The sequence below is a fragment of the Globicephala melas genome, chromosome 2, assembly GCF_963455315.2.
Source record: "Globicephala melas chromosome 2, mGloMel1.2, whole genome shotgun sequence".
In the NCBI taxonomy this organism is placed as follows: domain Eukaryota; kingdom Metazoa; phylum Chordata; class Mammalia; order Artiodactyla; family Delphinidae; genus Globicephala; species Globicephala melas.
In genome coordinates, this window is record NC_083315.2 from 76,476,628 (window position 1) to 76,495,663 (window position 19,036).

At 35.7% G+C, this 19,036-nt stretch overlaps 1 protein-coding gene and 1 pseudogene across 5 annotated transcripts in view; one reads left to right on the plus strand and one right to left on the minus strand.

The window, feature by feature from the left end:
* The window catches only part of TCF12 (transcription factor 12), a 379,393-nt gene that overhangs the window by 337,126 nt on the left and 23,231 nt on the right, over window positions 1-19,036 (minus strand). The gene's annotated exons all lie outside the window — the stretch shown is intronic.
* LOC138842597 (Krueppel-like factor 4 pseudogene) overlaps window positions 1-19,036 on the plus strand; it is a 113,030-nt pseudogene that overhangs the window by 92,473 nt on the left and 1,521 nt on the right.

Here is a 19,036-nt window from a genome sequence, read left to right on the forward strand (position 1 = left end):
AGCAAAGTACAACAAATATCCATGACTGTAACCCTGACAAAGATAGACATTTGGTAAACTTTAAGAAAATAATAAAATTTATAATACATTTTATAAAGATTTTAATCAAAACAATTAAAACAAAGTATTACTTTTTTAAGAAAATTCATCTAAATACAACTCATGCTATCAGAAACAATAAAGAACTATATGTAAATCATGAAACATCAAAGCATTTTCCATAATGATTAACTACAGAGCTTCTTTACTCCACCTATATTAAGGGACTAATAACTATCCTGTGAATGATGACTACCCCTAAAGTTTTATCAGACCCAAAGGACACTGGCACTCCCCTAAGGCCCGAGGCATTTCCCCTAGACCTGTTCAGTAAACAAAAGCAAAGGGCTAAATGTGAATTTTGAACTTAATTATGTACTTTAGATACTTCTTCAATGAAAAATTACTTTTAAAAATAAAGGTTGAAGTTTAACATTTCTAGGTATAAAATGCATGCAAATAATTAATAGATTCTTTTTCAGACAGAATAATAAAATAATCCTAAAATACCTGATTCAGCAGGTAGCTTTTTACCCCCCTCTTCAGTCACAGATTAGAGGGAGAAAATCTTTTAAGAGTTTTTGTAATACCAAAAATTTCCCTATTTTATATTGATCTAGTCTAAAAAGTGGGAATTGTATTTTACATCTGCAGACAATAGTGCTGCTTAAAACTAGGCTATCATTTCAATAGCTTCTAATAAACCAAATAGCAAAACTTCCATCTGGTCTCAGGAATGGCTTTCCTTAAAAGTTTTACCAGCATATTGGAAAAAGAAATAGAAAAGAACAACAAAATCAACATATAGAAAGATTCAAGCTAGTCATTCATACATGAGGAAACTGAGTGTAATACAGAAATGATATGTATGTCCCATTCTCAACTGTGGTTCCACATAAGAATTAAGCCCTCGTACCCTAAGTCATTCACTGAATGTACTCAATTCACTTGTTTCCTAGGCATTAAGAATGATACCAACTATGTATCATTCTTGGGAGAACTGAGAAAAGTCATCCAAATCATTTTCTGGGTTCTTCAGTTTAGATGAAGAACTGTGGTTGCCGGCAACTAACAGTCCACATGCTGCAACTAAGAAGTCCACATGCTGCAACTAAGAAGTCCACATGCTGCAACTAAAAGATCCCACGTGCCGCAACAAAGGATCCTGTGTGCCACAACGAAGATCCCACATGCCACAATGAAGATCCCACGTGCCGCACCTAAGACCCAGTGCAGCCAAAATAAATAAATAAATATTTTTTTAAAAAAAGAATTGTGGTTGGGAAAAGATCTATACAAATTATTAGCCCTGGGAACAAGCATTAAAAATAACACAGTATCCTCGAGCTAGTACATTGTTTATGGTGACTATATATACAACCTACTAAAAAGCTAAACAGTCTATTATTTGAACATAATTTTTGAACATTAACATAGTTCAAATTAAAACCATTAATGAATTAGATTTCACTAAGTCTAGCCATGTGTCTGGTCCTTTATTATAAGACACAAGAGGGCACAATTCCTGACCACAAAAAGCTTATTACTAAAAAAACTGGTCCAACCCACAACACAAAACACATAAACAAAAAAAATGTGTAAAATCATATTAAGCTATAAATGATTCAATATGTAAATTCTAATCAAGAGTTTGGGAAGGAAAAGATTCCTGGAGGTTACAGTAGACAGGGAAAGCTTAATAACAAAAGTGAAACTTGAGAAGGAAATTCTGAGATGAGTAGTGTTTGGAAAGAAAAATGAGAAGGCATGCTATGCAGGAGTGATGGCCCAGAAGCAGGACTGAACATCCACAAGAGCAAAACCATGATGAAGGTTGAGATTAACAGTGGAGAATAGAGAGAGAGAAAAAAAAGAAAGTTGGTCAGATAAGGATCTTGAAAACAGTAGGCAGATCATGGAGTTTAAGGATTTATTTTTGTTTTTCTCTAGTTCTTAAACAATACCAAATTCTGAACTAAGTACTTTGTACTGATTTTTATCTACTCTACTTTTAATATCAGAACCCATTAGTATTAGAACACATTACACAACTATGATTCTACTAAAAATTGAGACAATTTTAGGCCAGCCAAAACATCACAAAGCACATGCTTGGAAACTTATATTCCCGAAACAGCATACATGTGATAAGAAAACCTCATGTAAATATTTGTTCTGAAGGAAGATTAGCATTGAGGGGGAAACAAAATATATTTGCCCTCAAGTTAAAGCTAAAAGCGAAATGCTTATTTTCCTTGACTGCTGGCCGACAGTTGTGTGCTTATTGCTGACTGGATCCTTTCCTATCAAAACACCCAGCACTTCAAAAGACCCAACCACTCTGCCAAGATTTCTGCCTTCAAAGAGCTTTTGTTGCCATGGCAATCTCATGTTCTCCGGGAACCAAGTTAGCAGCACCCTACCATACATACATGAACAATATTCAAACTCTGGCTGATTCCTCCTTGAAACACAGCGTATATATCCTGTCACAACCATACCAATTTTCACTTGCTCTAATACAAGGAATCAACAGTACCTGACAGCTCATAGAGAACCAGGGTTACTTCAAAATAAACAGATGCATCCAGAAAGAGGGAGGGCAGGTTGAGAGTGGGAACCCTCTTTCATATTATAAAGCAGATGTCCTAAAGCATGAAGGCCAATGAAATAAAACACTGAGTCCAACTCAAATTTGATCAAGGATTTCTCCCTTTTCAAATATCTCAAAACACTTTTCCTAAAAAAATTTAAAGCAAAGATAAAAACAGTACAGGCATAATACTTTGGTTAAGAATGTCTCCTACACTGACTGAAGATTTAACACCTTATCAAAACAAAGCTAAATTCTGCCTAGAATTAAAGCTTTCCTTAGGAAGAAAGAGTAGAGGCTCTAAAACCATTTCCATAGAACACTCTGTCAAAATTTCATAGAAATATATTTGCTAATAAATGACACATGTGGAAAAACTACAGCCAGAGTTCGAGGGTATGTTTCCAGATGTAAAATACTTCTGACCTAAAGAAATTGTTTTTTCATCTCTATTCAACTTATACCACACCACATTCCCAAGTCGAGTAAGCTGTGTTTTCTATACTGTAGGAGTCTTCAAGTTAACAGCAAAGACCATGACAATCATATCCAAAAATCAAGTAGTGTGAAAGTGCAATAAAAGCAATGACCTGCTACGATTCTGAAAATAATCTCATTTTAAGAACTATATGTGTTCCTAGAAAATAGAAGTTAAAGAGTACTTAAATGCTGAATTATCTTTTGCAATTGATTTTCATTACAATTTCAAAAAATGATCCTACCACACAGGGTAAAAATAAAGAGCCTCAACCTGCTTCAAAGAAACATTCAATTCACGGAAAGTTCTAAGATATTTTTTCCAATATACAGGCTATGAGCATTTAATTTTTCTATACCAACTTTGTCAAACAGTCCAGAGTCTTTACTCTTGTAAAGTAATTTTAATGCACACATATTAGTGAACACAATTCACTTCCACTTCATTAGGGGTTCTGAATTCCTGAAAGTGAAGCTGTTTATAGGATCATTCCAAATAACTGTAGAATTCCAGAGCTGAAAGAGAGTTAAAAATGTCTCAAGTGTTCCAAATTTGTATAAGAAAGTAACCTGAGAGATTTAGTAACAACCTCCTCTTTCTTTTCAAAATGAGGCCCAGGTAGGTTACATCATTAACTGCAAGAATTTTCTCCTGCTTGATGCTGTGTTTTTTTGTTTTTGTTTTTATATAATTATATTCTAGTTTCTCTCTTTATATTTCTGAGATATTGTCCTTAATATGGATTAAAATGCCTATTGCTTCCAATGTCAATAAAGCTGTCTTTTTTCTTTAAAGGTAGTTGTCTAACATGAGTTAAAGGTCAGTGACCCAAAAGACTAAAGGCTACTAAAAACGAAAAAAGTTGTAAGAGACCCGTTATCAAATACAGGAAAATCTGGAGTGGAGTTTAAACCCCAGTACCTAGCATTTTGCAAAGCAGCATTAACAAAGAGCAAACCCATCACATCAGATATGAAAATCCAATCATTTTCACACCTTACAAAATAGTAAGAGAAACTGACACTCTGAAAACAGCTAAAACCAACTACTAAAGCTGTGGCTTTCAATTTTTTTTAAAAAAACCACAATCCACTCGCTGTTAAATACATTTTATATCACCTAGTGTACACAAATGTATATTTAAATAACAAACTAATTTTACAAAAACAATCCTCTAAGTGCATGTGATACTGTTCCATTTCTTAATCATGCTCTCTGAGATCCACTAAAGTGATTTCTTAACCCACTAATGGGTAACGATCTGCACTTTGAAAATGATGGAAAGTGTAAGTTAGTTACTGATACAAAGCCTCAAGAAGAACAGTTTTCACAAGCATTCATTCCCCACGTATCTATTGGCACTATGTACACAATACTACCTGTTTAACTGTACTGTGCTGTACCGTACAATGTACCGTAATATTTTGAGACTGCTTATACAACTTTAACTATAGAGTCTTGTACTAGTGGTTTTTTCTTTTTTTTTTTTAAACCCCACATTTGTTTATTTATTTATTTTTTGGCTGTCTTGGGTCTTCGTTTCTGTGCGAGGGCTTTCTCTAGTTGTGGCAAGCGGGGGCCACTCTTCATCGCGGTGCGCAGGCCTTTCACTATTGCGGCCTCTCTTGTTGCGGAGCACAGGCTCCAGACACGCAGGCTCAGTAGTTGTGGCTCACGGGCCTAGTTGCTCCGCGGCATGTGGGATCTTCCCAGACCAGGGCTTGAACCCATGTCTCCTGCATTAGCAAGCAGATTCTCAACCACTGCGCCACCAGGGAAGCCCTGTACTAGTGGTTTTTATTTTAACAATAAGGTTAGATACATAAGGGGGAAAAGACAGTCATGTTAGCCCATTTACTCACTGAGGTTTTTTTATAGGTTTTTTTCTAAAACATGTCTATAAGAATCCAAAAATGTTTATATTTGTATTCTTAGTATAGTATACATATTCTCTCTTCTGTTAGATATAGAAAGCTGCACTGCCACATCCAATACATCTTTATTATCCTCAAAGCACTTAGCACAGTGTTGAACATAAAGTACTTATTTACTGAACTAATGGTTTTATCTAATCTCAAAAATTAGTTTATATCTCAGAGAATTAGGATAAGGCACAACAAAATAGCTTTGGTTAACAAAAGTACATTTGGATATAGCTACTAAAATACCTTAAATCTCAGAGCAAATCTCTGAAAGTCTAAATTTTGCTCCATGCATTTGTAAAGACTTCTGAAATTATTTAAAACAGAACTTTACTGCAAAAATGACTCAAACCAAATTCTAAAATGTAGTTATTATTAATAAAATGACTATTAAAAGAGTAAATGTGTACTAGTTAGGAAATTTTAATCATTTCCTTTCTCTAGCAAGTGAATATGTCCAACTCAAATTCTTTTTTAGATAAGTCAGAATACAAATAAATTACATATCTGACAAATGCATTTTCAAACTTTATAACTCAGAGATAGTGATTTCATTTGTAAAAGAGATATACACTCTATTTTATAGTAGTTATTTATTTTGATTTTTCAGATTAATTTTGTCATGTCAAAAAACTGAATAATAATCCTATTTCTTTTTAAGACCAAAGTTAACTGAAACAAATGCCTGTGAACATCTATTCAATATTTGCTTGCATCACCAAAGCATGACATGACCTGTTTTTAAACAATTGTATTAAATAGTAACAAGCATAACTAACCATGTAATAGCATAAGCATTTGATACTTGAATATGAAATTCTTTCTTAACAATTAAGTAGATTAAACAGCCAAGTCAAAACAAGAAACTTAAATATTGACTAAACTATCCCCAATTTCTCAATTTACAATAGATTGGACTGAAGAAAATTGGTTTCCTAAGTATGGAAGGTATTTCTCCTATAAAAGCTGGATTCTCGCTTCCATATTTCATGAAGCCAGCTAGTTAACTAACATTCATAGATACTCTTCAAGAGTTCTTATTTAACTGTTGGATATTGCTCTCTACATGAAATAGCTCCGACATTCACTGAGGAAAGGGGAGCACTATTTTTTGTTAGATTGTAAGTGAGATCAGCTATGCCACTCCACATCTCACCGGGTAGAATGACTGGAAATCTAGTTTAAGTTTTCAGGACATAGGTTCATTCTACTTTTAGGGTGTTGTAGTCTCTCTATGGATGAATGCATATTCATAGTCTATTAGGTTTGCAACAGAAATTAGTCTTATATCCCATACAGAATGTCAGGCTCAAGTAAGTGTATAAATATTTTTTGAATAAACAAGTATTTAAGCACCTACTGCATGCCAGGCACTGTCTTAGGCCTGTGAATACAAAGGGTCCAGAACATTATCAATCAGAATGATAAGTGCCACAAGAAACAAACAATTCAAAATAAGACATGACACAACAAGCCAGAAATTTCTCACCATGCTATAATGCAGAGAAAAGAGCAATGAAGCTGAAACCCAGTCCCAGTTTCACAATCCACTATATAAGTTATATAAATTTGATTAACTCAAAATTAACAAGCTAGATGCCTTTGTGTAAACAGAAATATATAAGCTTAACTTAAACATAAACTTAATTATTATGTTTATGGCAAAAACAAAACATAAATCTAATTACACTTTTTTTTTTTTTTTTTAGAAAACCTGCATTCCCAGGTGTGATTTTATTTATTTATTTATTTATTTTTTTGCGGTACGCGGGCCTCTCACTATTGTGGCCTCTCCCGCTGCGGAGCACAGGCTCCGGACCCGCAGCCCCAGCGGCCATGGCCCACGGGCCCAGCCGCTCCGCGGCACGTGGGATCCTCCGGGACCGGGACACGAACCCGTGTCCCCAGCATCGGCAGGTGGACTCCCAACCACTGCGCCACCAGGGAAGCCCTAATTACACTTTTTATATGAGCTTCTATTACATATATAAGCACATTACATACTGGATTGGCCAAAAAGTTCGTTTGGGTTTTTCTGTAACGTCTTACAGAAAAACCCAAACGAACTTTTTGGCCAACGCAATATAACAATACACGGCCTAGTGAAGTACAGTCCAACAGAACTTTCTACAATGATGGAAATATTCTATACTTGTACTCTCCAATATCGTAGCCACTAGATATATGTGGCTACTAAGTACTTAGAATGTGGCTAGCGCAACTGAGAAAATGAATTTTATTTTTTAAAACTAATTTAGGGACCTCCCCAGTGGTCCAGTGGTAAAGAATCTGCCTTGCAATGCAGGGGACATGGGTTCAATCCCTGGTCGGGGAACTAAGATCCCACACACCACAGAGCAACTAAGCCCATGCGCCACAACCACTGAGCTCACATGCCTCAACGAGAGAGCCTGCATGCCACAAACTACAGAGCCCACACGCTCTGGAGCCTGCGCACAACTACAGAGCCCACGTGCCCTCGAGCCTGCAGGCCACAGCTAGAGGGAGAAAACCCTCACGCTGCAACTAGAGAGAAGTCCAAGCGCAGAAATGAAGAGAGCACGTGCCACAACAAAAAAGATCCCACATGCCTCAACGAAGATCCCACGGGCCACAATTAAGACCCAACACATCCAAAAATAATAATAATAAAGAAAATAATTATTAAAAATAAACAAAAAAACTAATTTAAATATAAACAGGCAGAAGTTCTGTTTCCAGTAAAGACAGAGTCATAGGCAATAATAAGGACTGCATTTACACTTGTGCCTGAAAAAAAGCATAAAACAGAGAAAATAAATGACACAACAATTTTCAAGACACTGGACAACAGGCGACAAAGGACAGTGATCTTTGAGAGTCAAGAAACAAATCAGATGAGCCCTACAAATGATCAAACTTACTGACGTGAGAAAGTTCCCAAGCAGAGGTACTAGGGGGATGTGAAGGTGGAGACTGATAGATGCAGTGAATTCATAACATGGACCTCACAGAATAAGCAGGATGGAAAGCCAGAGAGCAGCACTGAGATCAAGCAAACTCCTACAAGAGGGTTCCCCTTGCATAATGATCAGCACATGCATGTAAGGAAACTACCTAAAGTTGGAGAAAGAATAACCCCAAAAGATAAAAAGTGTCAAGCACAGGGCCAGTAATAGTATCTGCTCCCAGCAGCAAGACTGAAAAATTTCATGAGTCTTGAGGCACTGGTAGAGTACATAAAACAGACTCCCTCAGTAGTGAGGAATAATCAGCCCCAGCCCAAGCACTACTCTGGACCCACCTAACAAATCTTAAAAATACCAAAAAGGATTAAGATGTTTCAAAGTAACTTAACTACATCCAGAACAAGGTTCAAGAATAGTTTTAGTAATATAAAAATATACAGCACCCAACAAGGTAAAATCACAATAAAATCTGAAAACTAATAAAAAATTACTAGCCATACAAAGAAGCAAAAAGGTACAAACCATACAGAGAGGGGAAAAATCAACTGACTCCAACCACAACTGACACAGATGTAAGAACCAACCAACCAGGATATTAAATCAGTTACTATAACTATTCCATGTGTTCAGAAAGTTTTAGAGATGTGGAAGATATAAGAAGACACAAATCGGGGACTTCCCCGGTGGCACGGTGGTTGAGAATCTGCTTGCCAATGCAGGGGACACAGGTTCAAGCCCTGATCTGGGACAATCCCACGTGTCCCGGAGCAACTAAGCGCATGTGCCACAACTACTGAGCCTGCGTGCCACAACTACTGAAGCCCGCGTACCTACAGCCTGTGCTCCACAACAAGAAGCCACCACAATGAGAAGCCCGTGCACCACAACAAAGAGTAAGCCCCCCCTCGCCACAACTAGAGAGAGCCCACACACAGCAACAAAGACCCAAAGCAGCCAAAAATAAATAAATTTTTAAAAGCTTAAAAAAAAAGACACAAATCAAGCGTCTGGAGATGAAAACTATAATGTATGAGATGAAAATTACACAGAACGAGATTGATGGAAGATTAAACATGGCAGAAGAAAAGGTAGTAAACTTGAAGACATAGCAGAACAATCCAATATTAAACACAAAGAGAAAAGAGGATTTTTTTTTTAATGAAGTGAGCTGTGGCACAAGTCCAAGAGTCCTTCCCCATATAATTGGAGTTTCTGAAGGTGAGGGGGCACAGTAAATTATCTGAAGAAAGTTTCCAAAATTTGCCCCAATTTGATGAAAATTATAAACTCACAGATCAAAGAAGTTCAACAAATACCAGGCAAAAGAAACATGAAGACATGCATACACCAAGTCATATCATAATCAAATTGCTCAAAGCCAGTAATTTTTTTTAATCTTAAAAGCAAACAGAGAAAAAAGATACACATTACATAGAGAGAAACAAAAATGACATTAGATTCCACATTGGAAATTATAAAAACAAGACGACACTGGAGCAAATCTTTAAAATGCTGAAAGAAAAAGCTACCCATCTAGAATTCTATACCTAGCAAAAATACTTTCTTAAAAACAAGAACTACTCAAGAATTTTTGAGACATGCAAAAGCTGAAAGGAATTCACTAACAACAGATCTCCACTGTGAGAAATATTAAAGTTCTTCAAACACAAGGAAAATGATGCCAGATGGAAATGCAGATCTATACTAAGAAATAAAGAGCAATGGGAATGGTAACTTAATAAATGTATATGGGTTTTTATTATTTAAATTTCTTTAAAAGATGATGGATTAAACAAAAATAACAAGGATCTGGTGTTGGATTTATTACATATGTAAAAGTAAAATGTATGGCAACAATAACACAAAAGCTGGGATGGGAGAAATGGATGTACAGTATGGTAAGGTGCTTGAACTATACATGAAATGACATGGTATCCCTTAAGGTACATTAAGATAAGTTGAAAATGTATACTATAAATCCTAACACAACCACTAAATTAACAACAAAAAGGTTTTCCTAATAAGGTGACAAAGAATACAAAATAGAATCATAAAAATACTCAATTTATCCTAAAAAGAAGGCAGAAAAAGAACAACAAAGAACATGTGAGATAAATATCAACAGAAAACAAACAGCAAGATGATGCTTTTAACTCTAACCATATCAAACACCACATTAAAATTTCCAGTTTAAAACCAAAGATTTCAGACTGGGTAAAAATGCAAAACTCAATGTACATGCTGCCTAAAATAAAGGCACTTTAAATAGAACAAAGTTAAAAACAAGGAAAAAGTATACAATGCTAACACATCAAAAGAAAGCTGAAGTATATTTATTAATATCATGTAAAGTAAATTTATGAGCAAAGAATATTAACAGGGATAAAGGAGGCCATTTCATGATAAAGCAGTCAACTCATCAAGAGGATATAAAAATCCTAAACATTAATGCATATAATAACAGAGCTTCAAAATATATGTATACAAACTAATATAACTGCAAGGATAAATAAAACACTCACAACTCTAGTCAGAGATTTCAATTCCCCTCTCTCAACAACTGGTAAATCAACCTAAAAGAAAATCAGAAAGGATATAAAAGACCTGAACAATACTGTAAGCCAAAATGATCTGATTTAGAAAACACTCCACCAACCAACAGTAGAAGAACATCTGCCAAGTCAAACCATATTCCAGGCCATAAAACAAGACTCAGTACATTTAAAAGGGCTCAATTCACACAAAGTACGTTCTCTGACCGTAATGGAATTAAACTAGAAATCAGCAACAGAAATATCCCTAAAATGATATTCTCCCCAAATATTTGTAAACTGAATAACAACCACTTCTAAATAATTCATGGGTCAAAGAAGAAATCAAAGAGATATCAGAAACTATTTAACCTAAATGAAAATAACTACTCATATCAAAATTTGTGAAATGTTACTAAAGGAGTACTTGAGGAGAGGGGAGAATTTATAGCACTAACCTATATTAGAAAATAAGAAAAGTCTCAAATTAATGACTTCAAAATCTAAAATTTAAAAAGAAAAAATTACACCTGAAGTAAAGAGAAAGCAAATAATAAAATCACATCAGAAATCAAAGAAATGAGAAAATAAAATAAAGAAAACCACTGAATCCAAAGCTGGTTCTTTGAGAAGATCGGTAAAACTAATAAACTTTTAGTCAGAGTGATCAAGGGAAAAAAGAAAGAAGAAACGAATTAGCAATATCAAGAATAAGAACAGTGACATTACTACAAATTCTACAGATATTAAAAGGATAATAAGCAAATATTATGAACTCTATTTCAACAACTTAAATGACATAAACAACTTACATTCAACAACTTAAATGACATAAACAAATTCTTCATTCAACAACTTAAATGACATAAACAAATTCTTTGAGAAGTACAAACTACCAAAGTTTAAACAAGAAGAAATCAATCATCCAAGTAGCTGAATTTTTAGTTAAAAATCTTCCAACAAAAACAATCTCCAGACCCAGATGGTTTCACTGGTAACAACAAATATTTAAGGGAGAGAGAATATCAATTATACACAAACTCTTCTAGAAAATTTAAAAAGAGGGAATACTGCCCAGCTTATTCTATGAATCCAGCATTAACCCGCTGTCAAAATCAGACAAAAAGACATTAGGAGAAAAGAAAACTACCTATGTTCATCAACATGTGAAGAAATTTTAACAAATTCCAACAACATATAAAAAGATTAATTCTTCATGACCACATGGGGCTTATCTGCATAATGCAACTTGGTTTAACAATAAAAAATCAATCACTGTAACTCCCCCATATAGTAACAAATTTAAAAAGAAAAGCCATGTGATCATCTCTATAGATCAAAAAAAAGCATAAGGCAAACCCAACGTCCATTCCTGGAAAAATCTCTCATAAGTTTTAACAGAAGGAAACTTCCTCAGTCTAATAAATGGCACTACATTAAAGCCTACAGCTAACATCACACTTAATGGTAAAAGACTAAATACTTTTCCTCTAAGATCCAAAACAAATCAAGTTGTTCTGTTCTCACCACTTCCATTCAAAATTAAACTAGTTGCAATAAAGTACAATCAGAAAAGAAAAAAAAAAATATTAAGGCATCCAAATTAGAAACCAAGAAGTAAAAGAGACTTCACTCACAGACTACATGACCATCAACAGAATATCTCTATAGAATGGAATCTACAAAAAAGTACTGGAATTAATAAGTTTTAAAAATCTGTGCAGGACAAAATGTCAACACACAAAACTCAATTATATTTCTATATACTGGTAACTAATAATCAGAAATTGAATTTTAAAAACAATACCATAGGAGCTTCCCTGGTGGCACAGTGGTGAAGAATCCGCCTGCCAATGCAGGGGACACGGGTTCGAGCCCTGGTCCAGGAAGACCCCACATGCCACGGAGCAACTAGGCCCGTGGACCACAACCACTGAGCCTGCGCTCTAGAGCCCGTAAGCCACAACTACTGAAGCCTGTGTGCCTACAGCCCATGCTCCACAATAAGAGAATGCACCACAGTGAGAAGCCCATGCACCAAAATGAAGAGTAGCCCCCACTCACCACAACTAGAGAAAGCCCGTGCATAGCAACAAAGACCCAATGCAGCCAAAAATAAATAAATAAATAAAATAATTTTTTAAAGTCTTTTAAAAAAATAGCAAAATAAAATAAAAACAATACTATACATAACAACATCAAGAAGTATGAAATACTTATAAATCTAATAATATATATGAGAGACCTATATAGAGATCACTATAAAATATTGCTCAGAGAAACTAAAATGATCTAAATAAACAAAATTATATTATCTTCCCATAGGGTCAGAAAACTTGATTGATATTGTCAAGATGTCATTTCTCTCCAAACTTATCTGTGGATTTAAAGCAATCCCAGTCAAAATCCCAGAAGGCTTTTCTTCTGTAGCAATTGACAAAACAGTACTAAAATGTATATGAAAATGCAGAGGACCTAAAATAACCAAACACTATAAAAGAACAAATTTAGAACAGTAACACTACCTGATTTCAAGACATATTACAAAGCTGCAGTAATCAAACAAGTGTGGTATTGCATAAAAACAGCCAAAGATCAATAGAAACACTATAAAGCACAGAAAAAAGACACATAAATATATGGAAAATTTTTTATAAACATGCAAATGAATTCATTTGAGAATGAATAATCTTTTCAACAAATGGTGCTTTAACAGTTGAAAATCATATACAAAGAAATGAACTTCAAATCCATACCTCATACCATATTAAATAACAAACTCAAAATGGATCACAGACCTATATGTAAAACTAAATTTTAAAAGTTGCAGAAGTAAATACAAGGGAAAATTTTTGTGACCATTGGTTAGGTTAAGATTTCTTAGATCACAATACCAGAAGGACAATCCGTAAAACAGTAACTTGAAAAACTGAATCTCATCAAAAATAAAAACTATTACTCTTCAAAACATACTCAAGAGAATGAAATAAAAACACCCAGAAAGTGGGTGAAAATATCCATAAATCACATTTCATAAAGGACTTGCACACAGATTATTTAAAGCAATCTCAAAACTCAGTAATAAGAAAATAATCTTATTAAAAAATAGACTTAAATGTGAAGATCCTTCACCAAACAGGATAAAAGATGGCAAGTAAGCACATGAAAAGATGCTCAATGTCATTAGTAATTAGGAAAATATGTATTAAAACCACAATGAGAGGGACTTCCCTGGTGGTGCACTGGTTAAGAATCCACCTGCCAAAGCTGGGTACATGGGTTCAAGCCCTGGTCCGGGAAGACCCCACATGCCGCGGAGCAACTAAGCCCGAGTGCCACAACTACTGAGCCTGCATGCCACAACTACTGAAGCTCACACGCCTATAGCCCATGCTCCGCAACGAGAAGCCACCGCAATGAGAAGCTCGTGCACCACAACAAAGAGTAGTTCCCGCTCGCTGCAACTAAAGCCTGCGCGCAGCAACAAAGACCCAACGCAGACAAAAATAAATAAATTAATTAAAACAAAAACACAAGATACCACCACACACCTATTAGAATGGCTAAATTTTAAAACAATGACCATACCAAGTGTATCCATACAAGGATGTAGAGGGACTGAAACTCATATACTCCAAGTAGGAATGTAAAATTAGATAACTACTGTGGAAAAAGTGTTCGGCAGTTTCTTAAGCTTATAGATATCTACCATATAAATATCCACACAAATACTTGTTTAAGAATGGTCACAAGAGCTTTTTTGTAATAATCAGAAATTGGACATAACCCAAGTACCCATCAACAGGACAAGGGACAAATTGTGGTATAGGAATTACCATTAAGCAATAAAAAAGAATAAACTATTGATACATGGATAAATCTCAAAATAATTATGCTGAGGGAAAGAAGCCAGACAAAAAGGACATTCTGTGTGGCTTTATTTATTTAAAAACTCTAGAAAATGAAAACTAATCTAGGCAGAAAAGATATACAAATGGGCATGAGAAAATTTTAGAAAGGGATATATATACATGTTCATTATCTTGATTGTGGTGATAGTTTCCTATTAAACTTTATACTTTAAATATGTGCTATTTATTGTAACTAGTTGCTAGAAGTTTAGTCACATGTTGCCAGTGGCTACTGTAAAGTACACCTAAAGCCTCTCCCTTACCCAGTCTTCCCACTCACCATGCCTTCACCTAGTACACCAGCAAAAGATGCACCAACTCTCTGGACAGAAGTAGCTGTTTTAACCTCTACTTCGTGACACTTTAATCATTTCTATTAAAGCACTTTCCAGGTTATACTGTTATTTACCTGTTCACATGACTGTCTTCCCCAACAAATTACAAGCTCTTCCAGGAGGAGGACCATACCCATGTCACCTTTATAATCCCAGATACCAAGCACAGAGCCTGACACAAAGTGTATGCTGAATAAATGTTGGTTAAATAAAGCATACAACTCATATCTTTTATGAATTTTTTCATAAGTCTTCTTACATTGTTTTCTATACAAAGAAACACCACAACAATTGATGTGTGTATGTGATAAGGAAATTGTCAAATCATCCTCGTCTAAAAGAGATGTTTTTAATTCATACCTGACTGAGTTTCAAGGCAACTTTTTTTTCTGGCAGATAGAGTTTTACATCTATAATTTTTCATCCAATAAAATGACTGAATTCCTGTATGTAACAGACAATGCTCTTTGTACTTAGAATAAATTATAGAATAAAACAAAGTAAAACAAAAGAACTTTACATTCTGGTTTAATAATTAGAAGAGTGAGTTTATGATGCTTTTTGGCAGATACCTTTCAAAAAATATTGAGATAACAAAACTGTGTATTAATAAGTATTCATAATAATATTAACATATGTAGAAATACACAAATTATGTTTAATTAGGGTACAGTATAATGCAACAGTCAATGAAATAAATAGCCCAGAACACCTAAAAACATAGATATCTAAAATAATTGAATAGAATGAATAAAGATAAAATCAAGGATTTCAACTATATTTTTAAACGTTAACAACTGCTTTGCCTTTTCAGAATGCTGTGAAAATGACCTTTTCTGGAAGTCACGAAATCAGGAAATTTTCTCTCACACATTGTCACCAACAAAATCTGGCTGGAATCAAGAGAAATCAGGCAGAGAAAATCAACTCACTTAGAAGTAATCTGTATTTGGGCCTTGTCCATTTCTTATAGATGATGATTTCACTGGGGAAAAAGTGGGACTTTTCGTCCCACTTTCCATGTCCTGACCATGGAAAAGTGTAAGCATTCTTTTCCCTCTAATAATATAGAAGGATGAGCGCAAAGGAAAACGTAGGAAGGTAAAATGGGGTGGTAATGCTTTTGATAATGGAACATGTTAATCTTCTACAAAGGCCTCAAAAACTGCTGTTACTTCTGCACTTTTGGCTATGACCTCTGAGCTGACTCCATCATAAACTTCAGTCTTCATCTTCATTCTGAGGTGACTGCATCATTGAAAACAATGTTTTATCTTCTCAACTTACAAAAAGTGTTTACTACTCCACTGGTATTCACTCCAGTTTGTCTTAACAGTCTCTTCTGAAGTAAAGGGATTTTTTTAAAGGTCTGTCTACACAGATTACCCTGAGACTAAGAAACTCTCATATACTAGACTAAATTCTTCAAAGAGAGGAAAAAAATTCCTCTTTGTATATGAATTCTGATATTTTGGAGTTACAGTAACGTTTTCAGGTCACTTATGACACAAGGGCATCATGTAGGCTTTTCTGTAGAGATCCAGAGGACAGACTTTGTTTTGTTGTTGTTGTTGTTATTGTTGTTGAAGGTGAAGCATCTGACACTACTGTGAATGATATATTTTTTAAAGTTTTATTTATTTTTGGCTACGTTGGGTCTTAGTTGCAGCACCCGGGATCTTTGTTGAGGCATGCAGCATCTTTCGTTGGGGAGCGTGGCCTTCGTCCTGGTGCGCAGGCTTCTCTCTAGTTGTGGTGTGCAGGTTTTCTCTTCTCTAGTTGTGGTGCACAGGTTCCAGGGGGCACGGGCTCTGTAGTTATGGCACGCGAGTTCCAGAGTGAGTGGGCTCTATAGTTTGTGGCATGTGGGCTCTCTAGTTGATGCACACAAGCTCAGTAGTTGTGGCACATGGGCTTATTAGTTGCCCCGCGGGGCATGTGGGATCTTAGTTCCCTGACGAGGGATCGAACCCGCATCCCCTGCATTGCAAGGCGGATTCTTTACCACTGGACCACCAGGGAAGTTCCCAGAGGGTAGACTTCAGCAATACACAACACTTCAAACTGTATACTCCTTTGTCATTTGGAAAGCATTTTCACATGCACATTTAAGCCTCACAAAATCCTTGTGAATAAGGCTTATTCACCTCCATAGTGATAAATAAATCATATAAAATAAAAACCTTGACATCACCTCCAATGGCTCACTTCACCTCACACTACAAACTCAATTAAGAAGAGGTGCCATCTCAATGACTAAACAGTGAATATTGTTTAAATTAATTTTCTACTCTTGGATGTCCCCAAATTGGCATGGATTTGGAGCAGTTTCCTTCTCTGATTTCCTTTTATTATTTTTCTTTTTAAGAATAAAGTACTGAAAATTAAAAAAAAAAAGAGAAGGTCCCATCAATTCCACATCTACATGTTCTCACTTGTATCCTCACTAAGCGCTGCTACATGCAAAGCTGTCATTTAAGCTGTGCACCACACACCTTCAGGGGTATCACTCACAATGCAGTGTAACACCTGACCGTACATGGTTGTCCTGACTTCATGCATACTGCTCTTATTTAAGAACCCTGCCTCCACTCTCTCTGTTACACATTTTCTACTAGCCACATTTACCTTCCTAAGAAGAAAAGGGGACTTCTGATTTCAACCATGACATAGTAACTGTGACTGAATTTAATCTGTCACTGCAAACAATCAGAAAATTGGAAAATATATGCAAAATGTCTGCTTCCAGATACTGGAAAACAAACCATGTAAGACTACGATCCCTGAGAAAAGGAAAACAAACTACATGAATTCTACCATCATCCTGGTTTCCTGCCTAAAGTCAATTTGCAGATCATTGTGCAGGGAGGGGATCTCAAACAGAGTGGTATCACTGAGTTGAAGGAATAAAGACTAGAGTTCAAGGAGGCAAAGGCAGCTGGAATTTGTGGGGGAGAGATCCAGATGAGGAAGCTATATAGAAAAAGAGCTCCAGAAATCTTCATGGGGTCCCCTTGAGTATGCTACTAATAGCAAATCACACAATATGGTAAAACTGCACAAAGGAAGGCAAAAATGAGCAAGGAATTTTAAGTTCAACAACTCTCAGAGCTCAAATGGGACTGGGAGATGTCTTAAAAGTTGGAAGCAGTGAGAGTGGAACATAAACATTGAAAACCCAAGGAATTCAATAAATATCTCTGAAGGGTTATGACTTAGTAACAAGGAAAACTATTCTTGCCATAAAAATTACACTATACCCACTCTAACAAAGCTTAAAAGCGACACTTGAAGGGACTGAGTTCACCTCTAGTAACTCAATCTCCTGACATAACAAAGTCCTGTATTATTTAAAAGAAGACAACAGGGACTTCTCTGGTGGTGCAGTGGTTGGGAATCTGCCTGCCAATGAAGGGGACATGGGTTCGATCCCTGGTCCAGGAAGATCCCACATGCCACGGAGCAACTAAGTCCACGGGCCACAATAACTGAGCCTGCGCTCTAGAGCCCGCACGCCACAACTACTGAGCCCACATGCCGCAACTACTGAAGCCTGTGCACCTAGAGCCCATGCTCCACAACAAGAGAAACCACCGCAATGAGAAGCCTGTGTGCCGCAATGAAGAGTAGCCTCCGCCTGCCACAACTAGAGGAAGCCCACAGGCAGCAATGAAGACCCAACACAGCAAATAAATAAATAAATATATATATTTTAAAAATAAAAGACAACAAAATCCACTCAACAGTGTAAGATTCAAAATGTTCAGAATTTAATCAAAATTTACCAGACATGTGCAGACGCAAAAAAAAAAAAAGTGACCCATAACCAGAAGAAAAATCTGTCAATACAAATAAGCCTAGAATACAAAGATATTAGCAAACAAAGACTTGAAAACAGCTATTACAAATTATTCACTGATTTAAAGAAAACCAGGAACATTGTGAAGAGATGCAAGACCAAAAAAAAAAGGAGTTCTAGAAATAAAATACAGTATCTGAAATGAAAAATTTACTGGATAGGATGAATAGATTACACACTGCAGAAGAAAAGATCCTTAGCTTGATGACACAATAATAGAAACTATTAAAATTGAACTGTAAAGAGAAAGAAGGCTGAAAAACCTGTGGAAAAACCTGTTATTCCACAGGTTACCTCCGTAACCTGTGGAATAACATCAAGAGAACCAACATAATTGTAATTGGAGTCTGTGAGGGAAAAACATTTGAAGATACAATGACTAAAGTGTTTCAACTGTAAACATATATATATCAAACAAAC